Source organism: Oncorhynchus masou, chromosome 30 (genome assembly GCF_036934945.1).
Source record: "Oncorhynchus masou masou isolate Uvic2021 chromosome 30, UVic_Omas_1.1, whole genome shotgun sequence".
Lineage (NCBI taxonomy): Eukaryota > Metazoa > Chordata > Actinopteri > Salmoniformes > Salmonidae > Oncorhynchus > Oncorhynchus masou.
The window spans coordinates 4,936,594-4,950,842 of NC_088241.1; positions in this window are offsets into that span (position 1 = coordinate 4,936,594).

Below are 14,249 nucleotides of genomic sequence, written 5' to 3' on the forward strand. Positions count from 1 at the left end.
ACCTATCACATGTCTGGGGAAGCATTAGGGAACGAGGGAAGTCCTGGGGAGCAGCAGGGTCTGCTGCTTTTCTCAGCTCCTTCTGGCTCTTAATTGGTCTGTTAATGTCACTAATTGCTCAGAGGGAGCTCCCACCTGGTGTCCCTGGCCTGGAGATGAGAACTGAAACCAGCAGACACTACTGCTCTGGAGGACAGGAGTTAGCTATATATTTTCCTGCATGGAGCCTTGAGGGCCCCAAACATCTCCTTCCTTTGCTGGCTTCCACCCAAATCACACCACATCTCCCAATTCATATTCATTGATGTTACATAGTAGGGGAGGGGGAAGATGATGGGGGCGGAGTGGGCTGCCTGTTGCCAAGGGGGCATTGTTTATTTGCATATCTAGATCTGGATAAATCTACGAGGTAAAGACTATGTTCTCATTAGTACTAATAGTATGCTGCCCCTGCCCACTGATACTACAGCATTCATCTTTCAGAAACTCCCTCCCTCCACCCGTCCCGCGCAGCTAAAGGCATGCTTCACTTTCTCCCTCCTCCCTCTACCCTTCGCCAGTGTAAAATACTTCACCCCCGCAGACAGAGACAGATGGAGAGAGCAGCACCAGCCTTCCAGTCATCTCCAATGATTTACGCCATCACAGCACACACACACAAGCATGCACGCACAAAAACACACACTTTCCACTGGATGAGATGGTACATGCTTATACATGCATGCATGCCTGCCTACACACACACACACACACACACACACACACACACACACACACACACACACACACACACACACACACACACACACACACACACACACACACACACACACACACACACACACACACACACACACACACACACACACACACACACACACACGATGAGATGACACACAGAGCTGGGTGTGTGAAGACACCTGTCTCACCTGTATGTTATTAAATACTGATGCTCCGGGGCTTTTTTAGAGGACATGTGACGAGGTGCTTTGAAGCAGTGGCACCAGAGTTCGACATCAGTTGTCCCTCTCTATGATAGTTAAGGGAGAACCAGGAAGGTGTCAGAACAGACATCAGTTGTCCCTCTCTATTACAGTTAAGGGAGAACCAGGTGTCAGAGTTAAAAAGGCTGTGTAGTTTCATACTGGACGTCTCTGCGGCAAGAAGTTCAGTGCTACACTTTGCTGCTGTACTATCACTGTATGTTTGAGCCAAACCAAACATCTGTGTGTGTGACTGTGTGTGTGACTGTGGGAACACGGACGTGCATATGCACTATAAGACCTGTAGGTAAGGTCACAGTACACTATGTTCTCTTCTCAACACCTTGTCTCCACAGTCTCTACCAGTACACACAGTATAGAGGAGAGAGGCATGTGGGAACACGGACGTGCATATGCACTATAAGACCCAGTGGTCTGTTAGTAAGGTCACAGTACACTATGTTCCCTTCTCAACACCTTTCTCCCCAGTCCCTACCAGTACACACATTATAGAGGAAAGATGGATAGGGACAGGGAGAGGCAGGGGATGGAGGGCAAGGCAGGGGATGGGTGGATGAAAGTTTAGAGGGAGAGGAGGGGGAAGGAGTGAGAGGGTGGGGATGGAAGTTTAGAGAGAGAGGAGGGTGTGGAGGAATGGACATTTAGAGGGAAAGGTAGGGGATGGAGAGAGAGGCAGTTTAGTTTAGAGGGAGGGGGGATAGCGGGATGTAGAGGATAGCAGGATAGGAGGGGTGGGTCTGCGATGGAGTGCAGGGGAAATCATTTATACTCTAGCCCAGGTTAAGGTGACCTGTTTGTCTCTGTCAGGGCTGTGTTGCTCCTCTGATGTCTCCATAATAGGGCTGTACCAGGTACACACAGCCAGATAGCAGCTGCTCACACCACACCAGCACAATGCCACCACACCTGATGTCCTTATGCATTACCAACCTTGTATAGCATCTCACTGTGTGGCTGGGCCTATCTGTTATTCTCTAGAAAGGAGAAAAGTACATACACATAAATACATACTTTCTCCTCTGCTTTCTTCTCGTCTCATTTCCTCTCTTCTCTTCTACACTCCTCTCCTCTCCTCTCCCTGTTTCTCCTCTCCCTGCTTCTCCTCTCCCTGTTTCTCCTCTCCTCTCCTCTATTCTCCTCTGCTGTCCTCTGGCCCATTTTCACTCCTCTTTCTTGCCTCTCTCTACCACCTCCTGTTTCTCCTCTCCTCTCCTCTCCTCTCCTCTCCGGACCATTTTCACTCCTCTTTCTCGCCTCTCTCTACCATCTTCTGTTCTCATCTTCCCTCACTCTTCCAAGTAGGGGAGGACAGTATTGTCATTTGCTCCTCTCCTCCTTTCCTCTCTCTCCTTTATTTCCACAATCTTGCAACTTACCTCTCTGTGGTTGGATTTCATCACTTTCATTTGCAAATAAAAGAAAGGGAGATGGTGAAGGTGTAAATCAATGCAAAGGAGAGAGAGAGAGAGTTAGGAGAGTGAAAGAGCGAGAGAGCTGAAAGGTAGATACATGGAAGGTGGGGAGAGAGAGAGAGAGTCAGGAGAGCGAAAGAGCGAGAAAGCTGAAAGGTAGAGACATGGAAGGTGGGGGGAGAGAGAGAGAGAGTCAGGAGAGTGAAAGAGCGAGAAAGCTGAGAGGTAGAGACATGGAAGGTGGAGAGAGAGAGAGAGAGTGAGAGAGAGAGAGAGAGAGTCAGGAGAGTGAAAGAGCGAGAAAGCTGAGAGGTAGAGACATGGAAGGTGGGGAGAGAGAGAGAGAGTCAGGAGAGCGAAAGAGCGAGAAAGCTGAGCGGTAGAGACATGGAAGGTGGGGTAGAGAGAGTGAGAGTCAGGAGAGTGAAAGAGCGAGCGAGCTGAGAGGTAGAGACATGGAAGGTGGGGAGAGAGAGAGAGAGAGAGTCAGGAGAGTGAAAGAGCGAGAGAGCTGAGAGGTAGAGACATGGAAGGTGGGGAGAGAGAGAGAGAGTCAGGAGAGTGAAAGAGCTGAGAGGTAGAGACATGGAAGGTGGAGAGAGAGAGAGAGGGCGGGGGGGGGAGAGAGAGAGAGAAGACTGGCCTGGAGCTATATGGGACGTTGTAATAGACGCTCTCTGAGCTGGAGAACGATGAAAAGAATGTGATCTGTTTTAAAGAATCAAGACTGTGTAGTCATTACCATTCTCCCTGCTAGGGTCTTTTTAAACTATTCATCACAGGGTTTACTTACATCTCCTCAAAATAGAACCGAAGATATTCAGATAGGCCTTATTTGCACGGGCAGAACTACAGAATGTATTGTTGAAATATACCATCCAAAATAGAACGATGAGATACTCAGTTATGCTTTACTGTCACAAGGGGACTCAATATACAGTCCTCTGTTTGTGATCTGGACACATTGGTTGTTTCCCAAATGGATCCTTAATCCATATATATTATATACATACATACATTACATACATACATTACATACATACATTACATACATACATTACATACAGTATATGCCTATAGAATGTGATGTTGTTTGATGTTTTGATGTTTTTGATGTTTAACCTACAGATCTGCACAACCTCCACATTTTCAAAGTGAAAGAAAGTTATAGAAAATGTTCCAAATTAAGAAAAAAACCAAAATATATAATAATTGGATAAGTCTCCACCCCCCTGAGTTAATACTTGGTGGAGGCGCCTTTGGCAGCCATAACAGCTGTTATAGCTGAGAATCATTTGGAATAAGATTCTGCCAACTTTGCACAGCTCTTAATTAAGGCAACATATATCCATTGTTTTTGTCAAGCAAATTATTTGGGTGGGAATCATTGATGGAGAGCAATATTCAAACCTTGTTTCTGGTTTCATCAAGTCAAGACAGACTAGACCACTCAGGAACACGCAATACCTCTTGGAAAGAAAGTCTGGTTTGTCTTTGGCATTAGAATGTGTGTAATTGTCTTGCTGAAAAATAAAACTATATCCCAGGTTTAGGTTCTCAGAAGACAGAGGCGGGTCTGCAATCCCTGCCGATGACAAGCATGATCCTGTTATCACAATATTTGAAAATAGAGGGTTTAACTCTGTATTACATGAAAATTGTATTTGACCCAACCCTGTAGTTTGTAATTTAGGCCAAAAAGTGTATTTATTTGCTGTGCTGTCTTGTAATATTACTGAACAGCCTTTTAACACAGGCTTTCTTTTCACTTTGTCATATAGGCCAGTAATATGGAGTGAACGCAATGTTGTTGATCCCTTTGTATTTTCAAGTATTGTGGAAAACCCACCTCAGTCTTCTAAATGCCAAAAAAACACACCAAAAAACAAAAAATGTGTATAACTTTCTTTTACTTTAAAATGTGGAGTAGATTATTTAGAAATGTTGGGAACACATACATACAGTACACAGACATACACACATACAGCACACACACATACACACATACAGTAGAATACAACCCTAGATGTGTAAACAAGTGCACCCTCATAGACGTTATCCTGACCAACTGGCCCTCCAAATACACCTCCGCTGTCTTCAATCAGGATCTCAGCGATCACTGCCTCATTGCCTGTATCCGCTACGGGTCCCCAGTCAAACAACCACCCCTCATCACTGTTAAACACTCCCTAAAACACTTATGCGAGCAGGCCTTTCTAATTGACCTGGCCCGGGTATCCTGGAAGGATATTGACCTCACCCCGTCAGTTGAGGATGCCTGGTATTTCTTTAAAAGTAACTTCCTCACCATCTTAGATAAGCATGTTCCGTTCAAAAAATGCAGAACTAAGAACAGATATAGCCCTTGGTTCACTCCAGACCTGACTGCCCTCGACCAGCACAAAAACATCCTGTGGCAGACTGCAATAGCATCGAATAGTCCCACGCGATATGCAACTGTTCAGGGAAGTCAGGAACAAATACACGCAGTCAGTCAGGAAAGCGATTTCACAGATGTTGGCTGTGTTGGCCTGTAATTTTCATCATAGGTACACTTCAACTATGACAGACAAAATTAGAAAAAAAAGAAAAATCCAGAAAATCACATTGTAGGATTTTTAATGAATTTATTTGCAAATTATGGTGGAAAATAAGTATTTGGTCAATAACAAAAGTTTATCTCAATACTTTTATGTATATGTTATATACCCTTTGTTGGCAATGACAGAGGTCAAACATTTTCTGTAAGTCTTCACAAGGTTTTCACACACTTGCTGGTATTTTGGCCCATTCCTCCATGCAGATCTCCTCTAGAGCAGTGATGTTTTGGGGCTGTTGCTGGGCAACATGGACTTTCAACTCCCTCCAAAGATTTTCTATGGGGTTGAGATCTGGAGACTGGCTAGGCCACTCCAGGACCTTGAAATGCTTCTTACGAAGCCACTCCTTCGTTGCCCGGGCGGTGTGTTTGGGATCATTGTCATGCTGAAAGAACCAGCCACGTTTCATCTTCAATGCCCTTGCTGATGGAAGGAGGTTTTCACTCAAAATCTCATGATACATGGCCCCATTCATTCTTTCCTTTACAGTCGTCCTGGTCCCTTTGCAGAAAAACAGCCCCAATGCATGATGTTTCTGCCCCCATGCTTCACAGTAGGTATGGTGTTCTTTGGATGCAACTCAGCATTCTTTGTCCTCCAAACACGACGAGTTGAGATTTTACCAAAAAGTTCTATTTTGGTTTCATCTGACCATATGACATTCTCCCAATCTTCTTCTGGATCATCCAAATGCTCTCTAGCAAACTTCAGACCGGCCTGGACATGTACTGGCTTAAGCAGGGGGACACGTCTGACACTGCAGGATTTGAGTCCCTGGCGGCGTAGTGTGTTACTGGTGGTAGGCTTTGTTACTTTGGTCCCAGCACTCTGCAGGTCATTCACTAGGTCCCCCCGTGTGGTTCTGGGATTTTTGCTCACCGTTATTGTGATCATTTTGACCCCACGGGGTGAGATCTTGCGTGGAGCCCCAGATCGAGGGAGATTATCAGTGGTCTTGTATGTCTTCCATTTCCTAATAATTGCTCCCACAGTTGATTTCTTCAAACCAAGCTGCTTACCTATTGCAGATTCAGTCTTCCCAGCCTGGTGCAGGTCTACAATTTTGTTTCTGGTGTCCTTTGACAACCCTTTGGTCTTGGCCATAGTGGAGTTTGGAGTGTGACTGTTTGAGGTTGTGGACAGGTGTCTTTTATACTGATAACAAGTTCAAACAGGTGCCATTAATACAGGTAACGAGTGGAGGACAGAGGAGCCTCTTAAAGAAGAAGTTACAGGTCTGTGAGAGCCAGAAATCTTACTCTTTTGTAGGTGACCAAATACTTATTTTCCACCATAATTAGCAAATAAATTCCTACAATGTGATTTTCTGGATTTTGTTTCCTTGTTTTGTCTGTCATAGTTGAAGTGTACCTATGATGAAAATTACAGGCCTCTCTCATCTTTTTAAGTGGGAGAACTTGCACAATTGGTGGCTGACTAAATACTTTTTTTGCCCCACTGTATGTTGTCCCTCCTTACCATTTGAACAGTATTTACCCAACAATACATAACAGTGTACAATACAGTCTGTGACGCATCCCTCTCAGTGTGTGTGTGTGTGTTTGCACGCTTTCGTTGACCTCTCTCTGTGTAGGTCCTTACAGGGAGGTACATACCACCACTTCTATGGCCGTGGCAGCGGGGAAATGTAATTCCACATTTTGCAGATCAAAGCCCATTGTATTCTAATGTATTCATCACACTCTATTCTAATCTATTCTCTCACATGAACAAACATATGGCGGCTCTCTGCTATGGTTGTTGTGTAATTAATAGGCATAGTGGGGCAATTAAAACAGGGAGGCTTTATGAGCCTGCTGATTAAGATATTTAAAGCATGCATTTCAATGAATGTCTGCCCATACCCTGGGCCCTCTTGCCTTTTCTCTGTGTCTCTATGAGTTTGTTTATTGGTGTAAAAGAGACAGAGAGAGAGATTTAGGTGTGTGTGTGTGTGTGGGGGGGTGGGTTTCGCTTTTTCTTCTTGCTTTTCTGTGTGTGTTTCTGTAGTGTCTAACACAAAACCACAACAATTTAGCAATTATCCTTGAATTTTCTGTTACCCGTAAGTAATTAATTTCAGCATTACCAGAATAGCATCGCTGGAATCATTTGCTGGAGGATTTCACAGCTTTAAACAGGTCGGCATTAATACCGCACTAACTGACTGCGGGCATGTAACTGTACAGAGAGAGGCGGTCCTCAACCGTTTTCAATAGAAACAATTAACGTGTAAAGTCTATTCCACAGGGGAAGGATGGATGCAGATTCCCATTGCAAGCCATATTCAGCCCCTTAATTGGTACAATTAGTTATCAGGGATACTGTATGTATGTAAAAGTCTGCCTGTCCACAGATAAAGTCCACTCCAGTTACTCCTGGGCAGAGGTTAACAATTGTGTTCCCCACAGTGGAGTTTAATTCACAGTGGATTTAGAGCTATTTACATGATTGAGAGGCCTAATGCCAGTAATGCTGACACCAGAATGAATAACATGCTGAGGGTGCAGGCTGGCTGTTGACTCATAGCCCAGACAGAAACCAGGAAGAATGGGCGAGCGCACACACACGCAGCTACACACACACGCAAGCACAGGCCTTTATGAATCAGTATTGTGACCCTGGTGTGTAGACATGAATGGGGCGTTTGCATTACAGAGCCACAGAGTGTAGTGTGTATCTATGTGTTCAGTAAAGCTGGTACATCATGGGGTTAGGCCAGAGAGGTACAGTTGAAGTCGGAAGTTTACATACACTTAGGTTGGAGTCATTCAAACTCGTTTTTTCAACCACTCCACAAATTTCTTGTTAACCTGTCTAGGACTGGGGTTCTGCTAGCGGACAGCCAACATCTGTGAAATCGCCAACAGCCAATGAAATTGCAAGACACCAAATACAAATCAACAGAAATCTCATAAATCAAATTTCTCAAACATACAAGTATTAGGCACCATTTTAAAGATAAAATTCTCGTTAATCCAGACACAGTGTCTGATTTCAAAAAAGCTTTACAGTGAAAGCTCCACAAACAATTATGTTAGGTCACCACCAAGCCAGAGAAAAACCCAGCCAAAGAGAGGAGTCACAAAAAGCACAAAGAGATAAAATAAATCACTAACCTTTGATGATCTTCATCAGATGACACTCATAGGACTTCATGTTACATAATACATACAGTGCCTTGCGAAAGTATTCGGCCCCCTTGAACTTTGCGACCTTTTGCCACATTTCAGGCTTCAAACATAAAGATATAAAACTGTATTTTTTTGTGAAGAATCAACAACAAGTGGGACACAATCATGAAGTGGAACGACATTTATTGGATATTTCAAACTTTTTTAACAAATCAAAAACTGAAAAATTGGGCGTGCAAAATTATTCAGCCCCCTTAAGTTAATACTTTGTAGCGCCACCTTTTGCTGCGATTACAGCTGTAAGTCGCTTGGGGTATGCCTCTATCAGTTTTGCACATCGAGAGACTGAATTTTTTCCCATTCCTCCTTGCAAAACAGCTCAAGCTCAGTGAGGTTGGATGGAGAGCATTTGTGAACAGCAGTCTTCAGTTCTTTCCACAGATTCTCGATTGGATTCAGGTCTGGACTTTGACTTGGCCATTCTAACACTTGGATATGTTTATTTTTGAACCATTCCATTGTAGATTTTGCTTTATGTTTTGGATCATTGTCTTGTTGGAAGACAAATCTCTGTCCCAGTCTCAGGTCTTTGGCAGACTCCATCAGGTTTTCTTCCAGAATGGTCCTGTATTTGGCTCCATCCATCTTCCCAGCAATTTTAACCATCTTCCCTGTCCCTGCTGAAGAAAAGCAGGCCCAAACCATGATGCTGCCACCACCATGTTTGACAGTGGGTGTTCATGGTGATGAGCTGTGTTGCTTTTACGCCAAACATAACGTTTTGCATTGTTGCCAAAAAGTTCAATTTTGGTTTCATCTGACCAGAGCACCTTCTTCCACATGTTTGGTGTGTCTCCCAGGTGGCTTGTGGCAAACTTTAAACGACACTTTTTATGGATATCTTTAAGAAATGGCTTTCTTCTTGCCACTCTTCCATAAAGGCCAGATTTGTGCAATATACGACTGATTGTTGTCCTATGGACAGAATCTCCCACCTCAGCTGTAGATCTCTGCAGTTCATCCAGAGTGATCATGAGCCTCAGTCTTCTCCTTGTATGAGCTGAAAGTTTAGAGGGACGGCCAGGTCTTGGTAGATTTGCAGTGGTCTGATACTCCTTCCATTTCAATATTATCGCGTGCACAGTGCTCCTTGGGATGTTTAAAGCTTGGGAAATCTTTTTGTATCCAAATCCGGCTTTAAACTTCTTCACAACAGTATCTCGGACCTGCCTGGTGTGTTCCTTGTTCTTCATGATGCTCTCTGCGCTTTTAACGGACCTCTGAGACTATCACAGTGCATGTGCATTTATACGGAGACTTGATTACACACAGGTGGATTGTATTTATCATCATTAGTCATTTAGGTCAACATTGGATCATTCAGAGATCCTCACTGAACTTCTGGAGAGAGTTTGCTGCACTGAAAGTAAAGGGGCTGAATAATTTTGCACTCCCAATTTTTCAGTTTTTGATTTGTTAAAAAAGTTTGAAATATCCAATAAATGTCGTTCCACTTCATGATTGTGTCCCACTGGTTGTTGATTCTTCACAAAAAAATACAGTTTTATATCTTTATGTTTGAAGCCTGAAATGTGGCAAAAGGTCGCAAAGTTCAAGGGGGCCGAATACCTTCGCAAGGCACTGTATATGTTTTGTTCGATAAAGTTCATATTTATATAAAAAAATCTAATTTTACATTGGCGCGTTACGTTCAGTAGTTCTAAAACATGCGGTGATTGTGCAGAGAGTCACATGAATTCACAGAAATACTCATTATAAATGTCGATGAAAATTCTAGTGTTATGCATGGAACTTTAGATACACTTCTCCTTAATGCAACCGCTGTGTCAGATTTCAAAAAAACTTTACGGAAAAAGCATAATCTGAGAACGGCGCTCAGAGCCCAAAGCAGCCAGAGAAATATCCGCCATGTTGAGTAGTCAACATTATTCATAAATAGCATTATAAATATTAATTTATCTTTGATGACCTTCATCAGAATGCACTCCCAGGAATCGCAGTTCAACAATAAATGCTTGTTTTGTTCGATAATGCCCATCATTTATGTCCATTTATGTCCAACAGCTTGTTTTGTTATGGCGTTTGGTAAACAAATCCAAAAAAGCGATCTGATCCAGTCGGACGAAACGTTCAAAAAGTTATATTACAGGTCGAAGAAACTTGTCAAACTGAGTATAGAATCAATCTTTAGGATGTTTTTATCATAAAAGTTCAATAATGTTCCAACCGGAGAATTCCATTCTGTAGAAAAGCCATGGAAGAGCTAAATCTCTCGTGACCACTCGTCATGAGGCTGTGACACTCTGCCAGACCACTGACTCAGAGCTCTCATCCGGTCCCACTTCACAGTAGAAGCCTCATTCAAGTTTCTAAAGACAGTTGACATCTAGCGGAAGCCTTAGGAAGTGCATCTTGACCCATATCCCACTGTGTATTTGATAGGACTGAGTTCAAAAACTACAAACATCAGATTTCCCACTTCCTGTTGGGATTCTTTTCTCAGGTTTTTGCCTGTCATATGAGTTCTGTTATACTCACAGACTTCAAACAGTTTTAGAAACTTCACAGTGTTTCTTATCCAATACTAATAATAATATGCATATATTAGCATCTGGAACTGAGTAGGAGGCAGTTCACTCTGGGCACGCTATTCATCCAAAAGTTAAAATGCTGCCCAATATCCCAAAGAAGTTTTAACAAACTATAGTTTTGGCAAGTCAGTTAGGACATCTACTTTGTGCATTACAAGTAATTTTTTCAACAATTGTTTACAGACAGGTTATTTCACTGCATCACAATTACAGTGGGTCAGAAGTGTACATACACTAAGTTGACTGTTCCTTTGAATAGCTTGGAAAAAATCCAGAAAATGATGTCATGGCTTTAGAGGCTTCTGATTGACTCAAATTATGTCAATTAGCATATTGGAGGTGTACCTGTGGGAGTATTTCAAGACCCACCTTCCAACTCAGTGCCTCTTTGCTTGACATCAAGAGAACATCTGTCACGCCCTGGTCTTAGTATTTTGTGTTTTCTTTATCTATTTGGTCAGGCCAGGGTGTGACATGGGTTTTTGTATGTGGTGTGTTTTGTCTTGGGGTATTGGGATTGTAGCTTAGTGGGGTTTTCTAGGTTAGTCTATGGCTGTCTGAAGTGGTTCTCAATCAGAGGCAGGTGTTTATTGTTGTCTCTGATTGGGAACCATATTTAGGCAGCCATATTCTTTGAGTGTTTCGTGGGTGATTGTCCTTTTTTCTGTCTATGTGTTACTTTGCACCAGTATAGGCTGTTTCGGTTTTCGTGTTACGTTTCTTGTTTTGTAGTGTTTGTGTTTAGTTGTTTTTTTATTAAACATGAATCTCAATAGCCACGCCGCATTTTGGTCCGACTCTCTTTCACCTAAAGGAAACGGTTACAGAATCACCCACCACAACAGGACCAAGCGGCGTGATGACAGGCAGCGGCAGCAGAAGCTACGAAGTCTGGAGTATACGACTTGGGAGGAAACAGACAGGTGGGCGGTCGACCCAGGGAGAGTGCCGGAGCCCGCCTGGGATTCGCTGGAGCAGTGCGAAGAGGGTTACAGGATAATGGAGTTGGAGAAACAAGCACGGCGGCGTGGAAGGAAACCCGAGAGTCAGCCCCAAAAATTTATTGGGGGAAGGCACAGGGAGAGTGTGGCAGAGTCAGGAGTCAGACCTGAGCCAACTCCCCCTGTTTATCATGAGGAGCCAAGGAAGAGACCAGAACCAGAGCCGGTGTTGGAGGTGAGCGAAGCAGAGACTGTGAAGGAGTTAATGGGGAAATTGGAGGAGAGAGTTATGAGGGAGTTGCTGTGTTGGTGCTTTAAGCATGGAATTCGCCCGATGGAGCGTGTCAGGGATTTGATGGCACCTGGGTCAGCGCTCCATACTCGTCCTGAGGTGCGTGTTAGTCGGCTGGTGAAGATTGTGCCAGCCTCACGCACCAGGCCTCCTGTGCACCTCCCTAGCCTTGCATGTCCTGTGCCTGCCCTGCTCTCAAGATCTCCAGTATGCCTTCACGGTCCAGCCCATCCTGTGCCACCTCCACACACCAGCCCTCCGGTGGCAGCTCCCCGCACCAGGCTTCCTGTGCGTGTCCTCGGCCCAGTACCACCAGTGCCAGCACCACGCACCAGGCCTTCAGTGCGCTTCGCCTGTCCAGCGCTGCCAGAGCTTTTCCCCTCTCCAGCGCTGCCGGAGTCTCCTGCCTGTTCAGCGCTGCCAGAGCCTTCCTCCTCTCCAGCGCTGTCGGAGTCTCCCGCCTGTTTAGCGCTGTCAGAGCCTTCCTCCTCAACAGCGCTGCTGGAGTCTCCTGCCTGTTCAGCGCAGCCAGAGCTGCCAGTCTGCATGGAGCAGCCAGAGCTGCCAGTCTGCAAGGAGCTGCCAGTCTGCAAGGAGCTGCCAGAGCTGCCAGTCTGCATGGAGCAGGCAGAGCTGCCAGTCTGCAAGAAGCCGCCAGAGCTGCCAGTCTGCAAGAAGCCGCCAGAGCTGCCAGTCTGCAAGATGCCGCCAGAGCTGCCAGTCTGCAAGAAGCCGCCAGAGCTGCCAGTCTGCATGGAGCAGCCAGAGCTGCCAGTCTGCATGGAGCAGCCAGAGCCGTCAGTCAGCATGGTGCAGCCAGAGCCGTCAGTCAGCATGGAGCAGCCAGAGCCGTCAGTCAGCCAGACTCTTCCAGATCCGCCAGTCAGCCAGGATCTTCCAGATCTGCCAGTCAGCCAGGATCTGCCAGAACCGCCAGCCAGCCAGGATCTGCCAGAGCCAACTACCTGCCTGAGCTTCCCCTCAGTGCTGAGCTTCCCCTCAGTGCTGAGCTTCCCCTCAGTGCCGAGCTACCCCTCAGTGCCGAGCTACCCCTCAGTGTCGAGCTGCCCCTCAGTGCCGAGCTACCCCTCAGTCCCGAGCTGCCCCTCAGTCCCGAGCTGCACATCAGTCCCGAGCTGCCCCTCAGTCCAGTGGGGTCCTTGGTGAGGACTACAAGGCCAAGGTCGGCGGCGAGGGTCGCCTATCTAAGGACGCGAGGAAGATGGACTAAGACTTTGTTAGAGTGGGGTCTACGTCCCGCGCCGGAGCCGCCACTGTGGACAGACGCCCACCCGGACCCACACCTATGGGTTTTGGTGTGTGGCCGGGAGTCCGCACCTTGGGTGGGGGGTTCTGTCACGCCCTGATCTTAGTATTTTGTGTTTTCTTTATCTATTTGGTCAGGCCAGGGTGTGCTATGGGTTTTTGTATGTGGTGTGTTTTGTCTTGGGGTTTTTCCACAGGTATTGGGATTGTAGCTTAGTGGGGTTTTCTAGGTTAGTCTATGGCTGTCTGAAGTGGTTCTCAATCAGAGGCAGGTGTTTATTGTTCTCTCTGATTGGGAACCATATTTAGGCAGCCATATTCTTTGAGTGTTTCGTGGGTGATTGTCCCTTTTTCTGTCTCTGTGTTACTTTACACCAGTATAGGCTGTTTCGGTTTTCGTGTTACGTTTCTTGTTTTGTAGTGTTTGTGTTTAGTTGTTTTTTTATTAAATATGAATCTCAATAGCCACGCCGCATTTTGGTCCAACTCTCCTTCACATGAAGAAAGCCGTTACAAAATCAAAATAAATCAACCAAGACCTCAGAAAAAAATTGTAGACCTCCACAAGTCTGGTTCATCCTTGGGAGCAATTTCCAAATGCCTGAAGGTACCACATTCATCTGTACAAACAATAGTACGCAAATATAAACACCATGGGACTATGCAGCCGTCATACCGCTCAGGAAGGAGATGCGTTCTGTCTCCTAGAGAAGAACGTACTTTGGTGTGAAAAGTGCAAATCATTCCCAGAACAACAGCAAAGGACCTTGTGAAGATGCTGGATGAAACAGGTATAAGTATATCTATCCACAGTAAAATGAGTCCTATATCGACATAACCTGAAAGGCCCCTCAGCAAGGAAGAATCCACTGCTCCAAAACCGCCATAAAAAAGACAGACTACGGTTTGCAACTGCACATGGGGACAAAGATCGTACTTTTTGGAGAAATGTCCTCTGGTCTGATGAAACAAAAATAGAACTGTTTGG